This window comes from Bipolaris sorokiniana (genome assembly GCF_000338995.1).
Source record: "Bipolaris sorokiniana ND90Pr unplaced genomic scaffold COCSAscaffold_10, whole genome shotgun sequence".
NCBI classification, from domain to species: domain Eukaryota; kingdom Fungi; phylum Ascomycota; class Dothideomycetes; order Pleosporales; family Pleosporaceae; genus Bipolaris; species Bipolaris sorokiniana.
Genome location: NW_006911904.1, coordinates 628,406 through 643,582, shown reverse-complemented (window position 1 = coordinate 643,582; position 15,177 = coordinate 628,406).

Below are 15,177 nucleotides of genomic sequence, written 5' to 3'. Positions count from 1 at the left end.
CACGTAATTAGCTAAATAAAGCGAGATATAGTACTAGCTTAAAAGTCTGTTCCCCTAAGCACAGGCCTACTCCACTACCTTAGTTTTTATAGAGTAGTCTATTCTTTAACACTATATAACTCTACCTCAATAAGACCTTTTTATACTAAAATTTCCCGTAATTAAGTAGTAGGTAGTGAATTATTAGAAGCGCAACGTATATATATCTTAGCCTAAGTAGAGGCTAGATACGGGGTAATAGAAATCGCGACGCGTCTTAGCTGCTCGCGACGCGCAGTCCTTAACGTTATCTACTAATAGGAAACTAAAAGCAGCTACGCTAGGCATAATTAAATAGGCCGCCTACCTATTTTAACTAGTAGAGATTGTTATTAGTTACTTTAGATCGTTAAGAAAAATCTCTAAATTAAATATAGCGCTCTATACTATAAGGCTAGTCTATAGAATAGTAACACTAGTCGTTCTACTATCTTTTAAGCTATAATTTAACGAGGACTTACTTAAATAGATTACTATAAGTTTAAAGCAAAGCGTAGACTATTTATGACCAAAATTATAGCTAGAAAATAACTACTTTTTATGCAGAGGTAGCGTAATTTTATTTAAGATAGGTAGACTATTATAAAGTTTTTAAATAAGTATAGTATCGCCTTCGGATCTAGCTATAATACTACTTAGATATAGAGATTACTAGAGTAAAAATAGTTATATAAGATAATAGAAGCTATTCCTACTAGCTAGTAGCCTACTCGCATAGTATAAGCTGCGATTTAGATAGGTTCTAGTAGTATTATAGGCCGTAGTCTACTCATAATTATAGAACGGGATATAATATAACGCCAAGGTAGATATATAGTATAGAGCTACTTAATAGCACTTATAGAAGAGTTACTATCTAATTATAGAGCTAGCGAGCTATTTATATAGGATAACTTACCTATCTATACTACTTCAATCTTGCGGTAGTAGTTTAATATTTATAAGATACAGACAATTAACTAGCTACTATATTCTCTAGATCTTAACCCTATTAAGCACCTTTAGTAGGTACTTAGAAAGAAACTCTATAAGCTTCACCCTAAGTTTAACTATATAGGCGATATAGATAGTAAGTAGAAGTAGTTTAAAAATAGGTTACGCAAGGTATAGTTAAGTATAACTACCTAATTCTTTAATTACTAAGCTAATTACGAGTATACCGCACCGCCTTAACGTAGTACGTAATGTAAGAGAGTACTAAATAAAGTATTAAGATTCTTAGCTATAATTTAGTTATTTTAAAATTACTTTTAGACGTTGTTTGGTGGAGTTACATAGTGTTAAAGTGTTAGGAAAAAGTGGTCATAGTGGCCCGAGCACTTAGCGGCACAGACTTTTAGAGTGCGGCTGTATAAGTATAGAGTATTATATAAGACTTACTTTTTTTAGCTAAGTAATTATAAGTAGATTATAGCTATTTAGAGTATCTATACTATATAGTTAGAAACTCTTAGTAGTATAGAATAGCTAAATAAATAATAAGCTTAGTCTAGTATAGTTAAGATACTTACATCAGTATATAAAGACGCCTTAAGTAAAGTTATATTAACTACTTATTTTTAATAGCTTTAAAAGCTACTTAAACTAAGGATTTAAAGACTACTATTTTGTATAAAAGACTCTTACTCTGTATATATCTACTTATTTAGTATATATACTTTAGCTATTTAATATTAGTTATCTATTTTTTATCTCTTAAGTAAAAATACTCTTAACGCGTATAAGACTAAGTGTACTACTTTATCTAGTATATTAATAAGAAACGCTTTTTTCTAGCTTTTTAAGTCGTATTCTATAATGTATGTATGTCTAATAACTATAAAAAAGCCGATGTAATAATAAAACTAGTACCTATGAATATATAGATAGTTATTAATTATCTTAATATATACTTAAATACCTTATAATAAGAAGCTCTACTAGAAAAACTATAGTAGATAAATATACTAAGTAATGTATATAAATTTAGATTAAAATTAAAACTTACAAGAGAATTACTTATATAATTACTAATTACTATATAAAAAGGCTTTTTAAAGCTTATTAAAGAAGCTTAGAGAATACTATATAAAAACACTCTTATAAAAGTCGATATATAAAAGCCTATATATATAAGCTTAGAAAATAATAAATAGAGATACTAAAGAGCTAAAAGTGTAAAGTAAAGTAGATTTAGATAGATAGAATACTAAATTTGAAAATAAGAGTATTATAATTAGCTAAAAGTATTTCTACTAATTATAAATATTAAAGAAGACGCGTAATAGAAGTAGTTAAGAAAAGACTTTACTAAGTTAATAGTACTATAGAACTTATAGAAGAGTTAACTATAACGCTGATATATACTAGAAAGATATAGAAGAAAACTTTTTATTAGATATAAGTAAGTTATATAACTTATTTATAGCTAGTATAGAGTAATTTAAGCTTTTATATATAAAGTTTATAATAATAAGAGAAAGTAGTATACTTAGTAATATAGCACGCTGAGTAATAGAATATATAAGTAAAAAGTATCTTATTTTTAAAACTAAGAGTACGTATAACTTATTATTTTTATTACTAATTAATAGTTATCTACTAGCTTATTATCATCTATATAATACTTTTTTATTATAGGCTACGCTTATAAGAAGTAAAATTATATAATTATATTATATATATACGCTATAAGGTATTTTACTATTAAGATTACTACTCTATTAAGTGTACTACTTTTTCTTAGCATCGCGAACTTCATATAAGAAAACTTAGATTACTCTACACTAGCTATAGACACTTTATATAACTTACTTATATCTAAAGAAGAATCTTTTTCTATATCTTTTTAATACGTATAAGAGTTATAGCTTATTCTTTTATAGAATTTATAGCGCTATAACCCTAGTAGAGCTCTTTCTTAACTACTCTTACTACGTGCCTTCTTTACTAGTGTACGAGTAGTAGAAGTACTTTTAGCTACCTATAATACTTCTATATTAAAGTCTAGTATTCTACTTATTTAGATCTACATTCTTTTACGTTCTTAGTACTTTATTGTCTCTACTAATTACTCTTTAAGCTTTCTTACGTAGGCATCTATTTGTATATTCTTATATAATATCTCTTTAGCTCTTTTAATAAGCTTTAAAATACTTTTTTATATAGTAGTTAGTATTTATATAAAGAAGTCTTTAATAAGCTTTAACTATAACTTAAATTTATACGAATTACTTAGTACTCTTAATATTAAAAGAAATTCTAGCTAAGCTTCTTATAGTAGAGTATTAAAGCGTATATTAAGGCGATTAATAACTCTCTACGCGTTAATAAGAACTAGTTCTACTATCTTAAACGTCTTCTAATAGTTATTAAACGTAAATATACTAAAAAACGCGTCTTAAAAGGTTAGAAAAAAGCGTTTCTTATAAACCTACTAGATATAGGAGCGTACTAAGTTCTATATATATTAGAAGTACTTCTACTTAAGAGGCGAAAAGTATATTATATTAAGTAGCTAGAGTATATATAATAAATAAGAACATATAACGTATTCTATTACTAAGAGGGCCACATTACTGAGAGGGCCACTTTTTCTTAGTACCGCGAACTTCACGTACGAAAGATAATGCCTTAGTAATAGAACGTAATATTAACTTAGTAAGAAGGTAGACTTACTCTTACTGTTTAAGACTATTATATAAGTTAGTTTAAGAGCATTTAACGCGCTACAGCAGCCTATAACGTTTAATATTAGTAGCTCTCTAAGCGGCTTTAAGAAATCACCTTTCAACCTATAACGCAGCTAAATTACTAGAAACTAACTAATTCTAAAGAGAAAACTATCGTATAGTATATTCTTAACCTAAACTTACGAGAATTTACCCCCCGTCTATATAATGTAGCAGATATAGTAGAGAAACTACTGCGCAAATAAGATAGTTAGCCTTTAGGTAAATACTAGGTAGAGTGGTTTATAACGCGTACGGATAAGCTGAAAACAGTCTTTAATTAAGTAAAGAATTAACAGAGAGTTTAGTAGGAGGACCTAAAGGTTATTAACGCGTAGTTTAAGCTTATATAAGAGATAATTAAGAAGTATAGAGTTTATTTAGATAATATCTATAACTTTAACAAAACTAGCTTTTAGATAGGTATAATTAGTTTAATAAAGGTAGTTATAGGTTTAGAACGTTATATAAGACCTACTATTATTTAGCTAAGTAATCGTAAGTAGATTACTAATTCTTAATAGCTATAAGAGCTACCTAAACTAAGAATTTAAGAATTACTACCTGTTAGAGATATAAGCTACTCAGCTAATCTCTAATAAGATCGATCTATCAATCAACTAGATCGCTATACCCTAGCGATCTATACCATTATACTACTAGTGTATCACGAGTGTATTAGTAGCGTAAGAGATAAATAAAGATTACGTGTATATAACGTAATCTATCGCTACTAGCTAAGTATAAATACTAGTGATAGGAATACTAGATAGAAAGCAGAGCAGATTGTATAGAGCAGACTACTAGTGCAGACAATAAGATAAGATCAGATTAATCTAATTCTTCAATCTCTCTCCCCTAGCATTATTTTTCTCTTTTTATCCTAGAACCTATCGATTCGCTACCTCTGAGTCTATCGCTAGATAAGTAGACGACTCTACCTCTAAGCTAGTGTTATAAGTAACAAGAAGGATTCTCTCTTTAACAAATAACGAGATGGCTGAAGGCCTATGGACGTCTACGTTAGAAGGTAATGATTATCGCGGGGCTAGGTCACGTGATGTGCTATCCCGCTAAGGGCAACCATCCGAGGGATGGTAGGACGCCTTGGGATAGTAGCTATCCCTAATATCACAACTATCCTAGGGATGGCAGGGAAGTAAGGGATGGCAGGACTAAAGGTAACGGATATAAGAATGGGTTGGATTTTATTATTACATTCGTTATAGTCAACTTAAATTATACTTTCTTACTAGTATCTTTACTTAATAAGATTATTATAAGTTAGTCTATTAAATAGATTAGTCTTATTAAACCCTTCTTAAGTACGCTAACTCCACTGCATCGCTAGATAAGCCTTATAGAATACTAACGTAATACTTACCTGCCTTAGTGCGGACTAGAATAGAGAAGTATAGACTCTTACCCTATGTAATACTTTAACTACCTATAAATCCAGTAGAAGGAGGATTAACTAGCAGCGTTCGAATAAGATTAAACTATATTAGAAAATTTAAGCGAATATGTTTATATCCTAGACTCGGCGTCTAAAGAAGATGTTAATATAACTAGTAGTACTTAAGGGGGAAATAATAAGCTAGCGGCAGAGAGCCCTAAGTACGAACTCGTTAATCTTAGACGTAAGAGCTAAGCCTAAGTAAGGTAGATAGCTAAGTTATAGAATACAGTTAACTAACTTATAGGTTAACTAATAGCTACCCTAAATAAGAAACTACTTAAGAAGCTAAAAATAGTAACCTTAGAAAAGTATAATAGAAGTCGTACTAAGTTACAGATATTTCTTACTAATATTAACTTATATTATAAATTTAACAAAGTACCTAATAACTAGGAAAAGATTCTTATAGCTAGCACTTATATAAAGGGATAAGCGTTAAGCTGAATGCAGCTATACGTGGAGGACTACCTATTAGATATTAAAAAAAGAGGAATAAAAGACGAGACGCGTGCCTTATTTACTAATTAGGCTAAGTTTAAGAAAGAGATAGGATACATCTTTAGAGAAGTAGATGCTTAGAACTAGGTAGAGAAAGTAATAACTCGCCTAAAGTAGACTAGTTTAGTATTAGTATATATAGCTGAGTTTAAGTAGCTATAGGCACGAATTAACTAGAACGATACAGCACTTCGAATGGTGTTCGAAGTAGGTCTAAAGGAAAATATTAAAGACGGACTTATATATTACGATAAACTAAACACGCTTTATACGCTAATTAAATTAGCAATACGCATTAATAATAGACTATAAGAAAGAAACTAATAAAGAAAATAATCCTAGCTGGTAATAGCTAATATAAGGAAACAGCGTAGCTAGTTTAATAAGGATAGTAATACTATTATAACTAGTAAGGTATAAGATAAGTCTAAGAATAAGAATAGAAAACTCTAAAAATAGTATAATAACGAACTCTTTATAGAAGAACGTAAGAAGCGTTATAATAGTAAAGTATGTCTCTAATATAGTAAAGTAAGATACTTCTGTAAAGATTACCTAAAAAATAAAGTTAGATAAGAAGCGGTTAAGATTAGGATAATTTAGATACTAATACTATACCTAACTAAGAAGCTAGATAAAACTCTTAGCGACCTAGACCTATATAAAGAAGTAAGATAAGCTACTAATAAGGCCTTTAAGCTAGTATAAGAGGTAATAAGACTCTAAGACTTTAAGTAGAACGTACTACTACTAATAGATTAGTAGATTAAAGGGGCTGAAGTACTACGCCGCCTAAGAAACCAATAGTACTAGATTTACGGAACTAATATACATTAAGCTAATAATTATAATATTAATAGATAAGTTATAATCTTAAGACCTTAAGTAGATAAAATTACCTACAGGGCTGCCTAGGAATAACCTAGATTTAAGGAACCTAATAATAAGAAGATATCTTAGACGTTTAAGGAATAGATAGAGCAACACGAGCGTCTATATTAGGTTAACTACCTAAGATAGTATAATTATTACTTAAGGAAGCGAGAAAAAACTAGAGATAATAAGAATAATTACTACTATACTAATTTATAGTATAACGAGTGTCGCGTATAGTATTACTATATATACTAGCTTAGAGAAAAGAAAGCTTATAAAGAGTTATACTAAATTAAGTACACGATTAATTACTAATTCTATAAGAAATAGCGACGGAAAGCTAAAAGAGTAGATAACTACTACTATAGTACGATTTCCGCTAAAGAATATATAGTAAAGAACTATAGAATATATAAGGCCTAAGTATAGAAAACGCTAGTAGAGTATAGTAAACTTTTATGGACGCATTATAGGAAAGGATACGCTATATACTAATTATAGTTTAAGAATACTTAATAGGTAGATAACTACTATTATAGCACTCTATTAGCGAACGTTTATAAGGTAAAGAATTACCTAATTTATAAAAATAGGAAGCTAGAACTAAGAAAGAGGACTACGCAATAGAAGATACTTTATAAGAATATCTATTAGAGCTTCTACTATAACAACTAGTATATAATATACTATTCTATTAAGATAGGTAAAGGCTACTTCCTAAGAAAGAAGGGAAGTAGGCAGTTAAAAAACTAGGATACTACTAGGGATAGAGTTACGCTGGTAAAGGCAGTTCTAAAATAACTCTTAAGTAAGTATAAAAGGTAGGAGTAAAAGAATTATAATTAAAAACTATAGTACTTATAGATAGATATAAGGTGTTAGCGCTTATAGATAGTAGAGTAGTATAAACTATTATATCTCCACAAGTAGTAGAAGGAAATAATATACTCTATTAGAATAAGAAAGTACTAATACGAGTAGTATTAGCTAATAATAGTTCTATAACATATAGAAACAGCTAGATTCGACTTAAGACTAAGGCAGTAATATTACGCCTAGCTAGTTAAGAAAGCTAAGAAAAGATTAGCATCATAGATCTTAGAGAGACTAAAATAATAATTAGCTATAATTAGTTATTAAAGTATAACCCTACTATTAATTAGTAAAAGAAGATATTACTTAGCTAAGAGCCTATATATAAGGTTACTAGAGTACGATATAAGATACGCCCGACGAATTAGCGCGCAACCTAAAATAGGAGATTTAGTATAATTTTACTGTATAAGATCGCGAAAATCTATACGAAGAACCTTTAGAGTATAGGAGTTATTTAGATACAGTAGATCGCGACTACGAAGGAAGGATTAGTACTATAGTTAGTAATTCTAATAGAATACTAAACAGATAAGTTTAGAGAACTATTTAAGGAAAATAAAGTAATAGACCTAGTAGACTATTAGAATTAGAATTACAAGATTATCCTTAATAAAGGAGCTAAGTTAAGCCTAGAACTAATATACTCTATAGCGCCTAAGTATAATACTAAGCTGCGGGATTACATCTAAAAGAACTTAAAAAAGAGATTTATCTAACTAGAATTAGGCCTAATAGCCTTACCTATTTTATTTATAAAGAAACCTAATAGGAAGTAGCGACTATATATTAACTTTAGAAGGTTAAACAGCGTAACTTAAAAGAACTAATATCCTTTACTACTTATTACAGAGCTTATAGATTAACTCTAGAGAGCTAAGTAGTTTATAAAGTTTAATATTTAGAAAAGATTTTACTAAATTAGAATTAAAGAAGGTTATAAATAGATAACAGCGTTTAAAACGAAGTATAGACTCTTTAAGTATATAGTTATACTATTCGGATTAACGAATGCGCTAGCAACCTTTTAATTAGTTATTAATAACGCACTCTATGAGTACCTCAGAATCTTTATTACCGCGTACCTAGATAATATACTAGTGTACTCTAGCAGTATACGCGAAGAATATGTTAAGTATATTAAGAAGGTTCTACAAAAGCTTAAAGAATATAAGCTATACCTTTAACTAGAAAAGTATAAATTTTATATATAGAAAATAGAATTCCTTAGATTTATTATATTAACGAAAGGAGTGAAAATAAACCTAAAGAAGATACAGACTATATAGGAATAGCTAATACCTAAAATAGTTAAGAATATTTAGTTCTTTTTAGAATTCGCGAATTACTATTAGAAGTTTATTAGGGATTACTTAAAGATTACAGCACCCCTTATAGAAGTAACGAAGAAGGAAGTAGGTTTTAAATAGAAATAGAAATATTAGAAGGCTTTTAATGAAATTAAGCAGATATTCCTAGAGGTACTAGTACTTAAGATATACAGCCCTCAACGACCTACTAGAGTTAAGACTAACGCGTCTAACTATACACTTAGAGCTATATTGTTATAATAGTATGCAGATAGAAAATAGAGACTAGTATTCTACTATTTATAGAAGTTCTTAAGAGTAGAACTTAATTATAATATTTACGATAAGGAACTACTTAGAGTAGTTAATACCTTTAAATAATAGGAAGTATACCTACTAGGACTCCCTAAACAGATTAAGGTTTTTACTAATTACTAAAACTTAATAAGTTTTATAACAACGAAAAAACTTAACCAACGATAAGTATAATAAGTAGAGATGCTAGCCTAGTTCGACTTTAAGATCACGCACCGCGTAGAGACGCTTAACAGAGTAGTGGACGCTTTAAGTAGAAGGTCTAATTTACGCGAAGAGGGTTATAAAGAACTATATAACGCCTTACTTAAGATAATACCTAATAGCAGTCTAAAGTACAACTAGCCTGAATTAGCTAAGGTAGCTAAGGTAGCTAAGTAGGTAGAAACACTACAGAAATAATAGCAGAAAAAAGCAACGTTATAGGCGTCAGAAACGAACCCCTACCTGCCAGAAGTAATAAATAATAGGAAAGAGCTTAAAGCTCTAAGAGAATATATAAGCACATATATACCCCTATATATAAGAACTAAACTTATTAAGACCCTATATAAGTCCCTAGAATATAGATACGCAGAGGTGGACGAAATAGTTAGATAACTAGCTAAGGTATTTATAATACTACGCTTACGAGCGAAGGTACAGGAAATACTAGGTAACTGTTTAGTATATTACTAGAATAAGCCTAAGAGATATAAGCTCTACAGCCTATTATAACCTCTATAGCTACTATCTAGACTATAAATAAGCGTAATAATAGACTTTATAGTAAAGCTCCTAAGATCGTTAGAACTAGAATTAGCTTAATTTTACGATATAATTCTAGTAATCGTAGACTAATTAACTAAGGTAGTAAAATTTATACCTATAGAAGAGACTATTATAGTAGATAAATATGTATACGAGGTTATAAAGGCACTAGTATTAGAGTATAGGATATATAAAGAGTTTATTACTAATTATAATAAACTATTTACGTCTAAATACTAGAGTATATTCTTAGTAAAGTTAGGTATTAAGAAAAAGCTTTTAATAAGCTTTTACCTAGAAATAGACGGCTAAACGGAATAAACAAACTAGATATTAGAATAGTATCTACAGATGTATGCTAATAAGTTATAGGATAACTAGATAGAACTACTACTAATAGTATAATTAGCCTATAATAGTACGAAATTAGCAACGACGAAGCATTCGCCGCACTACGCGAACTATAGATATAAGCCGACTACTTATTAAGATCTAAAGAATATTAAAAGTATCGCGGTAGAAGCAGACGATAAAGCGAAGCTTATACGAGAATTACATAAAGAATTAAGTAAGAATATAGCTTAGCAAAACCTTACGATATCTAAGGCAGCGAATAAACTAAGAATTAAGAAACTAACCTTTAAAAAGGGGGATAAAGTTTTCTTATTAAGATAAAACCTAAAAACTAAACAACTATATAGAAAATTAGATAACCTCTAAATAGGACTATTTAAAATCTTAGAGGAAATAGGAAAAGTAAACTATAAGTTAAAACTTCTATAAGGTATATAAATCCACCCTATCTTTTATAAGAAACTCCTAGAACCAGCACCTCTAGATACTAAGCTAGTAATAGATATAGAGCTTAAAGACGACGAGTATAAGGTCGAGGAAATTAAGGACCTATAGAAAATTAGTAATTAGTAGAAGTACTTAGTTAAGTAGTAAGGATAGCCTAAGAGCTATAATACTTAGGAACCTAAAGAAAATCAAACGAACTATAAGTTACTAGTACGAGAATACTACTAGAAGCACCTAGAGAAGCAAAGGGCAGTGTTACACGGGGTTAGGTGCTAATACTTCTCTAAGCTCGATCCAGGTTAAGGCGAGTAAGGATATGTAAATAGCGCTGTGAGGTAGTTATCTAGCGATGCAGTGGAGTGGGCGTGCTTAAAAGATAGATAATAATAGGTTTAACAATTTCTAATCTATATCGAATAGACTAATAAGTATTAATCTTGTAAAGTTAAGTAACTAGTAAGAAAGTATAATTTAAGTTAACTATAACGAGAGTAATAATAAAATCCATCTATCCTTATATCCTTATTACTTCTAGTTCTAGCTTTACAGTCTTTACGAAATAATCCCTGTATCTTCTAAAGTCCTTAAAGATATCTAGTTACATATGAGAGTGTTCTTATATACTAGCGCGGGATACTTAGTCTTAGCGTGAAGCTAGTTACGTAATCTTCGCCCCGCGATAATTATTACCTTCTAACGTAGACGTTCTTAGGCCTTCAGCTATCTTATTATTTATTAAGGAGAGAATCCTTCTTATTACTTATAATATTACCTCCTCTCTTAGGGCTATCATCTTAATACTCTAGAATATTATTTTCCCGTACCGCGTATTAAGACGCTGGCTGCATATAAGGTTAGAGCCCGTCTACTTATTATAGCCGTCTCTACCTCGTAGCCTTTCTAACTATGCTAAAGATCTAGTTAAACTACCGCGTCTATACTTAGAATTTAACTTCTTAACGTTAGGCCTATACTAACTATATAAGGGAATAAGGTCGCGAAATAACTTTCTATTATAAACGTTATAAAGAGAAGAATCTTTAGTATTTTATAGATATAGTAACTAGTCGCTGTACTAGTTATATTTCTATTTCTACTAAGTGTAGTCTTTTCGTGTCTGAGAAAGAGTAAAAGAAGGTTAAAGTTAAAAAGCGGTAAAAACGTCTTAAAATCGCTCATACTAAGGAACGCTAACTTTAAGCCGTAATAGAGACCGCCTATCTTCGTCGTAAGCTTCTAGAGGTTAAGACGCGGGAGTAAGAACTCGCTAATTAAGATTATGCTATTCTAAGTCTTTAGAATCAGGCGAAAGAGTAGGCTAAGAGAAACTCTACCTCTAGTACGGGCCTTCCTATTATTAAACTACTACTATTTAAACTATTAGCTAATCTAGGCTGGTTACAGGCTAACTTCTTTAATTCTTCTTTTAATTATTCCTTCCTCTTTAAGGGGCTTCCCCTCGCTTCTCTAGATACTTCCAGTAGTATTTACGTACTAGTAACTTATAGTTCGTTAGATTTTCTTTAGGTTCCTAAGTATTATAGTTTTTAAACTATTCTTACTACTTAACTAAGTACTTCCACTAACTACTAATTTTCCGCAGGTTCTTAATTTCTTCAACCTTATACTTATCGTCTTTAAGCTCTATATCTATTACTAGCTTAGTATCTAGAGATGCTAACGTGTTTTATAAGCGAGCGGGCCATACAAGCGAGCGGGCCACCCCACTAACTTTACGCACCTCTCTAACTCTAATTAACTATAGCCCTATTAAATCAAGCCCGCAATGTCTCTTATAAATCTAATATATAGCTAGCAATCTTAGCTATTAATTAAGATTAAATTAAGTCTTAAAGAAATATAGCAAAAGTCTACGAAGTCTCTCGAATAACACTCTAGCATCAACGCGCTAGCATACTTACCCGACGCGATTACCAGCCTAACTTAAAGAAGCTTACAAAGCTAGAAGAGGAGGTAATAGTTAATTATATAATTAATCTAGATCTACGTGGATTTTCGCCTACCTACGCAGCTGTGCGTAACATAGCTAATAGACTACTAGCTGCGCGCGGCGCTAGCTAGGTTAGCGTCCACTAGCCGCGTAACTTTGTTAAGCGTATAGACAGTCTTACGACGCGTTTTAATTAAGCGTACGATAGGTAGAGGGCTCTATGTGAAGATCTAGTCCTAATTAAGGGCTGGTTTAAGCTCGTGAAGTAGACAAAGGCTAAGTACGGTATCTGCGATAAAGACGTCTATAACTTTAACGAAGCTAGCTTTATAATAGGTAAGATCACGACTTAGCTAGTTGTAACAGCGTTAGAGAGAAGGTGCCGGCTAAAGGCAGTTAAGCTAGGTAATCGTGAGTGGGTAACGCTAATCGCAGCGATCAACGCAGCTGGCTAGTCTATCTCACTATTTCTAATCTTTACTAGTAAGTATTACCTATCTGTCTAGTACGAGGAGGTAGAGATCCCACGCGACTAGGCTATCGTAGTCAGCGACAACGGCTAGACGACTAACAAGCTAGAAGTTAAGTAGTTAAAGCACTTTATTAAGCATACAGATGGTAAGGTTGTTAGAGCACGTCGGCTGCTTATTCTTAACAGCCATAAGAGCCACTAGTCACTTAAGTTCTAAGAGCTCTACAAAGAGAACAACATATATACGCTCTATATACCGCCTCACTCATCTTATCTACTCTAGCCTCTTAACGTTGGCTACTTCTCACCGTTAAAGCGCGCGTATAGCCGCGAGGTGGAGAGCCTAATCCGCCATTATATTAACTACATTACTAAGCTCGAGTTTCTGCCAGCGTTTAAGGTAGCGTTTAATTGATTCTTCACGCTAGCTAATATCTGCTCTACCTTCCGCGGTGTAGGCCTTATTCCTCTCTAGCTAGATGCTGTTCTATTAAGGCTTGATATAAAGCTCCGTACGCCTACTCTATTAGCTATTCTAGAGGTTCTCTAGTAGGCTCGTACGCTTAGTAACACACGCGAGCTTAAAGCTTAATCCACGTTAATACGTGATCGCGTTTAGCAGCATCAAGGCTTATCGCTAACTTCAATTATTATAGCAATTAATCAGCTTAAGAAGAGAGCTAAGATAATAATACTCTTGGCTAAGCTTATACGCGATCGGATAGCTAGCCTTAAGAAGGCGAACGAAGCCGCAATAAAACGTAGATAGCGTAAGAAGAAGCGGATACAGAAGTAAGGAGTGCTAATAAAGGGAGCTAGAGAAGATCTACTCGCTTAGCGCGAGGCTAATTAGTAGATTGCTTATGAAGAGCGTTAAGGAGGAGAGCGATTAGGTATTAACCGCTAGGCTCTAGCGCGGTGTAGTAGGTATAGAGAGACTAGCTATAATTCGCGTACATATAAGAAAGATGCTTTAGATAGTGTTTAATCTACTATCTTAATATATATAAATTTTATTTAGTTATAGTAAAACTATATACGTAAAGAGGTGCGCAAAGTTGGTGGGGTAGCCCGCTCGCTTATATAGCCCGCTCGCTTGTAAAACACGTTAGTTCTAGGAGTTCCTTATAAAAGATAGGGTAGATTCGCATATCTTATAGAAGTTTTAACTTATAGTTTACTTTTCTTATTTCCTCTAGGATTTTAAATAGTTCTATTTAGAGGTTATCTAATTTTCTATATAGTTATTTAGTTTTTAGGTTTTATTATAATAAGAAAACTTTATTCTCCTTCTTAAAGGTTAGTCCCTTAATCTTTAGTTTATTTACTATTTTAGATATCGTAAGGTTCTATTAAGCTATATTCTTACTTAATTTTTTATGTAATTCTCGTATAAGCTTCGCTTTATTATCTACTCCTACCGTGATACTTTTAATATTCTTTAGATCTTAATAAGCAGTCAGCTTATAACGTGTTCTATCAGTAAGCTGGCCGTATCAGTAAGCTGGCCGCCCCACCAAAATTGACGCGACGCTCTACACCACCACCACAATGCCGCGACAACAACGCTCTATACAGACTTCTCGTGAAGGCAGACTAAGCCTTGCTATCGCATCCTATCATAATAATCCAAAAAGTTCTATCTACTCTCTTGCGAAAGCGTATGACGTGCCAAAATCAACACTCCAGACGCGTCTCCGCGGTGTCCAGCCACGGTCAGAGATTGCGTCTACTAGGCGCAAGCTATCACTTATTGAAGAGCAGTCTCTTGTTCAGTGGATTCTAGAGCTTGACCGACGTGGATTTCCACCACATATCATTGACGTGCGACGAATGGCAGACACTCTACTCGCCGCGCGTGGCCAGAATCCACCACCACCACCTATAGGCAAATGCTGGGTGCCGCGCTTTATTCAGAGCCAGCCAGAGCTTCAGACAAAGTGGAGTCGGAGATTCCATAGCCAGCGCGCCCAGTGTGAGGATCCTGTCGCAATTACAGCGTGGTTTAAGCTAGTAGAGGAGACGCGCCAGGCGTACGGCGTCCTAGACCAGGATATCTATAACTTGACGAGACTGGATTCGCTATGGCGTCGCTGCAACGTCGAAAGTCGTGACTAGCTCTA